Genomic DNA, 11,102 nt, shown 5'->3' with positions numbered 1-11,102 from the left:
GCAATGATCCCAAGCATACATCCAAAGTTGTGGCAAAATGGCTTAAGGACAACAAGTCAAGGTATTGGAGTGGCCATCACAAAGCCCTGACCTCAATCCTATAGAAAATGTGTGGGCAGAACTGAAAAAGCGTGTGCGAGCAAGGAGGCCTACAAACCTGACTCAGTTACACCAGCTCTGTCAGGAGGAGTGGGCCAAAATTCACCCAACTTAGATGGCATCAGTGAAGCTGGAAGACTGCAGTCAAACACTGGAGCTGAATGTCAACATTAAAGATGAAGAAGAGGAGGAGAAGATTGGGAAATCTGTTTCTCATGGTAAGAGCAGGTTCTATCTAACTAAGTTTGTTCAAACTTCTCACTGTGCATGAAAAGTTGCAGTTGAACTGTTTCATGAGGGCATTGAGATGCTGCGCCACCCGGTACAGCCAGAAGAGGACTGGTTCCTCTCCATGTTTCTCCCTAGGTTCCTGCTTTATACTGAGTTTTTAGTAGCCACTGTGCTTCTACATCTGCATTGCGTGATCTTTCGTGATTTTAGGAAGTGTTTCTGTAAAGCACTTTGTGACTTTGCGGATGTAAAAAGGGGTTCAAAAAATAAATGTGATTGACATGTACATTACCAGTCAAAGGTTTGGACACACCTATTCATTCAAGGATTTATCTTTATTTTTACTATTTCCTACATCCTACATTGTGTAATAGTAGTGAAGACATCAAAGCTATTCAACAACACATATGGAATCGTTTAGTAACCAAAAAAGTGTTAAACATATCAAAATATATTTTATACTTTAAGTTCTTCTAAGTAGCCACCCTTTGCCTTGATTACAGCTTTGCACACTCTTGGTATTCTCTCAACCATCTTCATGAGGTAGTCACCTGGAATGCCTTATCAAAAGTTCATTTGTGCAATTTCTTTCATTATTAATGCATTTGAGCCAATTAGGTGTGTTGTGACAAGGTAGGGGTGGTATACAGAAGATAGCCCTATTTGGTAAAAGACCAAGTCCATATTATGGCAAGAACAGCTCAAATAATCAAAGAGAAACGACAGTCCATTATTACTTTGACATGAAGGTCAGTCAATCCGTAAAATTTCAAGAACTTTTCAAGTTTATTCAAGGGCTGTCGCAAAAACCATCAAGCGCTATAATGAAACAGCCTCTCACGAGGACCGCCACAGGAAAGGAAGACCAAGTTACCTCTGCTGCAGGGGATAAGTTCATTAGAGTTACCAGCCTCAGAAATTGCAGCCCAAATAAATTATTCAGAGTTCAAGTAACAGACACATATCAACTTTTCAGAGGAGACCGTGTGAATCAGGCCTTCAAGGTCGAATTGCTGAAATGAAACCACTACTGAAGGACACCAATAATAAGAAGATACTTACTTGGGCAAAGAAACATGAGCAATGGACATTAGACTGGTGGAAATCTGTCCATTGGTCTGATGAGTCCAAATGTCCGATTTTTGGTTCCAACAGCCGTGTCTTTGTGAGACACAGAGTAGGTGAACGGATGATCTCTGCATGTGTAGTTCCCACAGTGAAGCATGGAGGAGGATGTGTGATAGTGTGGGGGTGCTTTGCTGGTGACACTGTCTGGGATATTTTTAGAATTCAAGGCACACTTAACCAGCATGGCTACCACATCATTCTGCAGTGATACGCCATCCCATCTGGTTTGCGTTTAGTGGGACAATGAACCAACACACCTACAGGCTATGTAATGGCTATTTGACCAAGAAGGAGAGTGATGGAGTGCTGCATCAGATGACCTGGCCTCCACAATCATCTGACCTCAACCCAATTCAGATGATTTGGGATGAGTTGGACCACAGAGTGAAGGAAAAGCGGCCAACAAGTGCTCAGCATATGTGGGAACTCCTTCAAGACTGTAGGAAAAGCATTCCAGGTGAAGTTGATTGAGAGAATGCCAAGAGTGTGGAAAGCTGTCAAGGCAAAGGGTGGCTACTTTGAAGAATCTAAAATATAACATTTTGATTTGGTTAACACTTTTTTTGGTTACTACATGATTCCATATGTGTTATTTTATAGTTTAGATGTGTTCACTATTATTCTACAAGGTAGAAAATAGTAAAAAAATAAAGAAAAACCCTTGAATTAGTAGGTGTGTCAACTTATGACTGGTACTGTATATTACACCAACTGACTGGTTCTTCTGATGTTGTTCACACAGGAGACCATGTTGAGACATTCTCTACATCCAGAGAGCAACAGCAGGAAGATCACAGAGCTAAGAGGTCTCACCACTGCCCACATTGTGAGGAGATTTTCCCAATTCTATCAAAGTTAAAAATACACCTACAAATACACACAGGAGAGAATCTGTATTTCTGCACTGACTGTGGGAAGAATTTCACAACATCACAGGCTCTGACGGTTCATCAGAGAGTGCACACAGGAGAGAAGCCTTACTCCTGCTCTGACTGTGGAAAGAGTTTCTCTCAACTGGGCCACTTAAAAACACATGAACGTATACATAACGGAGAAAAGCCTTACTCCTGCTCTGACTGTGGGAAGAGTTTCTCTCGACTGAGCCATTTAAAAAGACACCAAAGTATACATAAAGGAGAGAAGCCTTACTGCTGCTCTGATTGTGGGGAGAGTTTTGCTCAACTGGGGACTTTAAAAAAACACCAACATATTCACACAGGAGAGAAGCCTTACTTCTGTTCTGACTGTGGGAAGAATTTCTCCCGATTGGATAACTTAAAAACACATGAACGTATACATACAGGAGAGAAGCTTTACTCCTGTTCTCACTGTGGAAAATGCTTCACAACATCAACTGAGCTAATATGTCATCAGAGAACACACACAGGAGAGAAGCCTTACTTCTGCTCTGACTGTGGGGTGAGTTTCTCTCAACTGGGCCACTTAAAACGACATGAACGTATACACACAGGAGAGAAGCCTTATTTCTGCTCTGAATGTGGAAAGAGTTTCTCTCGACTGGCGGATTTAAAAATACATGAACGTATACATACAGGAGAGAAGCCTTACTTCTGCTCTGACTGTGGGGTGAGTTTCTCTCAACTGGGCCACTTAAAACGACATGAACGTATACACACAGGAGAAAAGCCTTACGCCTGATCTGACTGTGTCAAATGCTTTACTACATCAACTGAGCTAAAAGTTCATCAGAAAACACACACAAGAGAGAAGCCTTACTCCTGTTCTAATTGTGTAAAATGTTTTAAATCATCAGCTGAGCTAAAAGTTCATCAGAGAACACACACTGGAGAGAAGCCTTACTCCTGCTCTGACTGTGGGGCAAGTTTCTCTCGACTGGGCAACTTAAAACAACACAAATGTATACACACAGGAGAGAAGCCTTAATACTGCTCTGACTGTGGAAAATGTTATAAAACATCAGTTGAGCTAAAAGGTCATCAGAGAACACACACAAGAGAAAAGCCTCATCAGTTGTCTCAGACCAGTTAAGATTAAATAGTCACTACATTCTCACCTCAGAAAGGAAGTGGTAACAGTGAATTTGATAACATTAAGAAAGAGTAACACTCTATTGTAATCCTATTGTTTCTCTCTGTGAGAGAACTGTGCAGAGGAAAGGGAACGTTATAGAATGTTAGCCTCTCCAGAACAGACGCTGGGAAACACACAGTATTAAATAGAGCCATGACTACATGGAACTCTCTGCCAGGTAACTCAAACTAGCAATAAAACCAGATTCAAAAAAACATAAAATAAAATAAACCTTATGGCACATTACAAAAATAACAACAGGAACTTTTAGCTCAGCTGAGTGAAGCATTTTACACATCTCATATGTATATACTGTATTCTATAATATTCTACTGTATCTTAGTCCATGTCGCTCTGTCATTGGTTGTCCAATATACTGTATTCTATAATATTCTACTGTATCTTAGTCCATGTCGCTCTGTCATTGGTTGTCCTATATGTATATACTGTATTCTATAATATCATGTATATGCCGCTCTGTCATTGCTTGTCCATATTCAGTTGAAGTCGGAAGTTTACATTAACTTAGGTTGGAGTCATTAAAACTTGTTTTTCAACCACTCCACAAATTTCTTTTTAACAAACTATAGTTTTGGCAAGTCGGTTAGGACATCTACTTTGTGCATGACACAAGTCATTTTTCCAACAATTGTTTACAGCCAGATTATTTCACTTATAATTCACTGTATCACAATTCCAGTGGGTCAAAAGTTTACATACACTAAGTTGACTGTGCCTTTTAAACAGCTTGGAAAATTCCAGAAAATGATGTCATGGCTTTAGAAGCTTCTGATAGGCTAATTTACATAATTTGAGTCAATAGGAGGTGTACCTGTGGATGTATTTCAAGGCCTACCTTCAAACTCAATGCCTTTTTGCTTGACATCATGGGAAAATGAAAAGGAATCAGCCAAGACCTCAGAAGAAATGTTGTAGACCTCTACATGTCTGAGCAATTTCCAAACACCTGAAGGTACCACGTTCATCTGTGCAAACAATAGTACGCAAGTATTAACACCATGGGACTACGCAGCCGTCATACCGCTCAGGAAGGAGATGCGTTCTGTCTCCTAGAGATGAACGTACTTTGGTGCAAATCAATCCCAGAACAACGGCAAAGGACCTTGTGAAGATGCTGGAGGAAACGGGTACAAAAGTGTCTATATCCACAGTAAAATGAGTCTTATATCGACATAACCTGAAAGGCTGCTCAGCAAGGAAGAAGCCACTGCTCCAAAACCGCCATAAAAAAGCCAGACTACGGTTTGCAATTGCACATGGGGACAAAGATCGTACTTTTTTGAGAAATGTCCTCTGGTCTGATGAAACAAAAATAGAACTGTTTGGCCATAATGACCATTGTTATGTTTGGAGTAAAATAATGTTATGTTTGCAAGCAGAAGAACACCATCCCAACCGTGAAGGACGGGGGTGGCAGCATCATGCTGTCGGGGTGCTTTGCTGCAGGAGGGATTGGTGCACTTCACAAAATAGATGGCATCATGAGGAAGGAACATTATGTGGATATATTGAAGCAACATCTCAAGACATCAGTCAGGAAGTTAAAGCTTGGTCGCAAATGGGTCTTCCAAATGGACAATGACCCCAAGTATACTTCCAAGTTGTGCCAAATGGCTTAAGGACAACAAAGTCAAGGTATTGGAGTCGCCATCACAAAGCCCTGACCTCAATCCTATAGAACATTTGTGGGCAGAACTGAAAAAGCGTGTGCGAGCAAGGATGCCTACAAACCTGACTCAGTTACACCAGCCCTGTCAGGAGGAATGGGCCAAAATTCACCCAACTTATTGTGGGAAGCTTGTGGAAGGCTACCCGACACGTTTGACCCAAGTTAAACAATTTAAAGGCAATGCTACCAAATACTAATTGAGAGTATGTAAACTTCTGACCCACTGCGAATGTGATTAAATAAATAAAAGCTGAAATAAATAATTGTCTCTACTATTATTCTGAAATTTCACATTCTTAAAATAAAGTGGTGATCCTAACTGACCTAAGACAGGGAATTTTTACTAGGATTAAATGTCAGGAATTGTGAAAAACTGAGTTTAAATGTATTTGGCTAAGGTGTATGTGAATAAGGTATTATTGTATTTAATAAATGTGAAAACATTTCTAAGAACCTGTGTTTGCTGTTGAGGATGATATGGCTCATAATTTGCATGACTTTTTCCCCTTTTTAGCTTTCGACTCTTACCAACTTTTAGAATAGTTCCCCCCCTTTTGTATTGTACAGCCTACTGATATGTAAACATATGTCACCTGGTACAGCCAGAAGAGGACTGGCCACCCCTTTGAGCCTGGTTCCTCTCTATGTTTCTCCCTGGGTTCCTGCTTCATAGGGAGGTTTTAGTAGCCACTATGTTGTCTCTCCTGGCTATCATAAGATGAATGCACTAGCTGTGGGTCTCTCTGGATGGGAGCATCTGCGACGTTACTAAATTGTAAATGTAGTTCTTGATGATGTATTTGATGTATTTTTTGTGTTTCCTGTTTGTACCCCAGGAAGAGTAGCCGCTGGGGATCCTAATAAAATACTACATTGTACTGAATGTATCAGATAGAGATGATGTGATGATCAGTTTTCACCATTAGTCTGTTTTTGGACCATTTATGAATGTGTTATTCAATGTGTTTCTATTGGATATAGTAGTAAAGGCCAAATTCATTTTTAAATATATATTTTTATAACTAAAGGGGTCCTAAAATTCAAAATCAAAGGGAACGTTATAGAATGTTAGCCTCTCTTTACTTTACTGATCAGTGTTCACCTTGTCAGTTTTGGTGTGTTTTGTTAGCTTCTACTGTAATGATATTGAGAGGACCTTGGATTTGCCTTTAAGGTTGAAAATCCTATTTGAGGCGTCTCACAATGGAGTCTGATGGTTGACTGGGTGGTACTCACATTTACATTTTAGTAATTTAGCAGACGCTCTTATCCAGAGCACTTACATAGCAATTATTTGCCTGCTCAAGGTCACATCTGCAGTTTTCTGTGGGAGTGAACTAGCAGACACAACATACACTGAGTGTACAAAACATTAAGGACACCTGCTCTTTCCATGACATAGACTGACCAGGTGAAAGCTGTGATCCTTAAAGATGTAGTTGTGGTGTATTTATTATGGATCCCCATTAGCTTTCAGAAGAAAACAAGAAACTGCAGTTGCAGTGGGCTAAGGAATGAAAACACTGGACACTGGAGAATTTGAAAAACATTGCCTGGTCTGATGAATCCCGATTCCTGCTGTATCATGCTGATGGGAGGACTAGGGTATGGAGAAAACCATGAGTACATGCATCCATGCTGTGTGTCAGCATTGCAGGATGGTGGTGTGGGGTGGGATTTCATGGCACACATTGGCCCCTTGATAAAAGTGGATCAACGTTTGAATGCCACAGGATATCTAAACATCGTTACCAATCAGGTGCATCCCTTCATGGCAGCAGTGTATCCATCTGCAAAATACACTGCTCAAAAAAATAAAGGGAACACTTAAACAACCCATCCTAGATCTGAATGAATGAAATAATCTTAAATACTTTTTTCTTTACATAGTTGAATGTGCTGACAACAAAATCACACAAATTATGAATGGAAATCAAATGTATCAACCCATGGAGGTCTGGATTTGGAGTCACCCTCAAAGTTAAAGTGGAAAACCACACTACAGGCTGATCCAACTTTGATGTAATGTCCTTAAAACAAGTCAAAATGAGGCTCAGTAGTGTGTGTGGCCTCCACGTGCCTGTATGACCTCCCTACAACGCCTGGGCATGCTCCTGATGAGGTGGCGGATGGTCTCCTGAGGGATCTCCTCCCAGACCTGGACTAAAGCATCCGCCAACTCCTGGACAGTCTGTGGTGCAACGTGGCGTTGGTGGATGGAGCGAGACATGATGTCCCAGATGTGCTCAATTGGATTCAGGTCTGGGGAACGGGCGGGCCAGTCCATAGCATCAATGCCTTCCTCTTGCAGGAACTGCTGACACACTCCAGCCACATGAGGTCTAGCATTGTCTTGCATTAGGAGGAACCCAGGGCCAACCGCTCCAGCATATGGTCTCACAAGGGGTCTGAGGATCTAATCTCGTTACCTAATGGCAGTCAGGCTACCTCTGGCGAGCACATGGAGGGCTGTGCGGCCCCCCAAAGAAATGCCACCCCACACCATGACTGGCCCACCGCCAAACCGGTCATGCTGGAGGATGTTGCAGGCAGCAGCACGTTCTCCACGGCGTCTCCAGACTCTGTCACGTCTGTCACGTGCTCAGTGTGAACCTGCTTTCATCTGTGAAGAGCACAGGGCGCCAGTGGCGAATTTGCCAATCTTGGTGTTCTCTGGCAAATGCCAAACGTCCTGCACGGTGTTGGGCTGTAAGCACAACCCCCACCTGTGGACGTCGGGCCCTCATACCACCCTCATGGAGTCTGTTTCTGACCGTTTGAGCAGACACATGCACATTTGTGGCCAGCTGGAGGTCATTTTGCAGGGCTCTGGCAGTGCTCCTCCTCTGCAAAAAGGCGGAGGTAGCGGTCCTGCTGCTGGGTTGTTGCCCTCCTATGGCCTCCTCCACGTCTCCTGATGTACTGGCCTGTCTCCTGGTAGCGCCTCCATGCTCTGGACACTACGCTGACAGACACAGCAAACCTTCTTGCCACAGCTCGCATTGATGTGCCATCCTGGATGAGCTGCACTACCTGAGCCACTTGTGTGGGTTGTAGACTCCGTCTCATGCTACCACTAGAGTGAAAGCACCGCCAGCATTCAAAAGTGACCAAAACATCAGCCAGGAAGCATAGGAACTGAGAAGTGGTCTGTGGTCACCACCTGCAGAACCACTTCTTTATTGGGGGTGTCTTGCTAATTGCCTATAATTTCCACCTGTTGTTTATTCCATTTGCACAACAGCATGTGAAATGTATTGTCAATCAGTGTTGCTTCCTAAGTGGACAGTTTGATTTCACAGATGTGTGATTGACTTGGAGTTACATTGTGTTGTTTAAGTGTTCCCTTTATTTTTTCGAGCAGTGTAGATTTTTTCAGCAGGATTATGCCCCATGCAACAAGCCTTGTCCAGGAATGGTTCCAAGAACATGACAGTGAATTCAGCTTACTGCAGTGGCCTGCCGAGTCACCAGATCTCAATCCAATTGTGCATCTGTGGGAGGAGATGGAACGAGCTATTCGGAGTAGAGATCCACTCCCAGCTAACCTGACACAACTGTGGGAAGCATTGCAGTCAACATGGGCCAGCATCCCTGTAGAACGCTCTCAACACCTTGGAGAGTCCATGCCCGACGAATTGAGGCTATTCTGAGGACAAGGGGGGGGTGCAACTCAATATTAGGAAGGTGTTCCTAATGTTTTGTACACTCAGTGTATATCAGATAAAGATGGTGTGATGATCAGTTTTCAGCATTAGTTTGGGTGGATTATTTTATATTACTAAACAACTTTTATTAATTATAAAAAGGCTATGAATCGACTACTTGTGTTTTTTAAATTATCTTTTAAAATTAGATTCATTATTTTATTCATTGATTATGAATATATTTGGATAACTGTATTGAAGTTAATTGATCTGGCTGCAGGTAGCCTAGCGGGTAAGAGTGTTGGGCCAGTAACTGAAAGGTCGCTGGTTTTCAATCCTGAGCCAACATAGTGAAAAATCTGTCGTTGTTCCCTTGATCAAGGCAATTAACCCTAATTGGTTCTGTAAGTTGCTCTGGATAAGAGCATCTGCTAAATGACTCAAATGTAATGAAAAATACTGTTTGTACATTAATTTGATCTGGGCAACATATTTTTGTGTATAATTAAATGAAACAAACTGTTTTAAATCAAATAGTTAGTGTCTATATATGAACCAAATGTTATCCCATTCACATTCTCTCAAACAAATGACCTATACTGTATATACAAGACACACCATTACCTCTTTGTTTACCCTGGCCAGAGGGACAGGGCCATAGTAGGCTAGACTATGTAGCTGATGTTGTTAGTAGGACAACAAAGAGACAGCATTGGACCATCCGCAACCTGCACCACTAATCCTAGGAGAACAGGAAGTACCAGTGGTAACAACAACCAAGTGTCTTGGTTTTCATCTAGACTCTAACCTCAGTGGTGACACCTGGAGCAGCCAGTGAGAAAGGCCTCAAAACGCCTTTTTGACTGTTCTTGCCAGAAATGTCCACTGAAGATCTGGTCACAGTCTATACTACACTGGCCAGGCCTTGTCTGGAATACAGTGGAGTGCTGTTAGTTGGATGCAGTAAAAAGCAGCAGGCCCAACTAGACAGGGTGCAGAGGAGGGCCTTGAGGATCATCTCCAGAGGTGGAGCAGTCCAACCACAGCTCCCGTCACTGCAGAGCAGGCGAGAACAGGCTGCAGTGCACCTGGTGAAGGACATGCACACTCTTGACCATCCACTGAATGACCTGCTCCCTCCAAGAAGAGGTAACTGCACCACCAGGCTCCTGAGAAACAGCCACAAACTGTCCTGTATAACTGCCCGTACAAACCGCCTGCGAAACGCCACTCTACCCACTGCTTTTTTTAAATCACATTTTAATATTTCAATTTCCATCATGAAAAATGTCCTGTAATGTTTCAAGTGTTCTGTATTCTACTTATGTCACGTATTGTGTTATGTATTTAACAGGTAGCCTGGCGGTTAAGAGTGTTGGGCCAGTAACTGAAAGGTTGCTGGTTTGAATCCCGAGCCAACTAGGTCAAAAATCTGTCATTGTGGCCTTGAGCAAGGCAATTAACCCCAATTGGTCCTATAAATCGCTCTGGATAAGAGCATCTGCTAAATTACAAATATGTAATGAAAAATCATGTTTGTACATTAATTTGTGCTGGGCAACCTCTTCTTCTCTTGTGCATGAATATAACAAAGTGTTTAAAGTGAAATAGTTAGTGTCTATACAGTGCATTCTGAAAGTATTCAGACCCCTTGACTTTTTCAACAAAAAAATAAGTTACAGCCTTTATTGTAAAAATGATTTTTTTTTTTACAAACAACAACAAAAATCCCTCATCAATCTACACATAATACCCCATAATGACAAAGTGGAAACAGGTTTAGACAACCTTATTTACATTAGTATTCCAGACCCTTCGCTATGAACCTCGAAATTTTGCTCAGGTGCATCCTATTTCCATTGATATTCCTTGAGATGTTTCTACAACTTGATTTGAGTCCACCTGAGATAAATTCAATTGATTGGACATGGTTTGAAAAGGCACACACCTGTCTATATAACATCCCACAGTTGACATTGCATGTCAGAGCAAAAAACAAGCCATGAGGTTGAAGGAATTGTCCGTAGAGCTCCGAGACAGGATTGTGATGAGGCACAGATCTGGGGAAGGGTACCAAAAAATGTCTGCAGCATTGAAGGTCCCCAAGAACACCGTGGCCTCCTCCGATTCTTAAATGGAAGAAGTTTGGAATCACCAAGATTCTTCCTAGAGCTGTCCGCCCGGCCAACTGCGCAATCGGAGGAGAAGGGCCTTGGTCAGGGAGGTGACCAAGAACCCGATGATCACTTTGACAG

The 11,102-nt window shown here is 42.2% G+C and overlaps 1 long non-coding RNA gene across 1 annotated transcript; it reads left to right on the top strand.

The window, feature by feature from the left end:
* Window positions 1–2,246: 2,246 nt before the first annotated feature.
* LOC123485872 lies at window positions 2,247–6,109 on the top strand. Its single transcript, XR_006659172.1, has 2 exons — window positions 2,247–2,284; window positions 6,037–6,109. It is a non-coding gene; the product is annotated as an uncharacterized LOC123485872 (long non-coding RNA).
* Window positions 6,110–11,102: the final 4,993 nt, after the last annotated feature.

The sequence above is a fragment of the Coregonus clupeaformis genome, unplaced genomic scaffold (genome assembly GCF_020615455.1).
Source record: "Coregonus clupeaformis isolate EN_2021a unplaced genomic scaffold, ASM2061545v1 scaf0882, whole genome shotgun sequence".
NCBI lineage: Eukaryota > Metazoa > Chordata > Actinopteri > Salmoniformes > Salmonidae > Coregonus > Coregonus clupeaformis.
The sequence above is the reverse complement of the archived record's forward strand: the minus strand, read 5'-3'. Positions and strand labels throughout refer to the sequence as shown.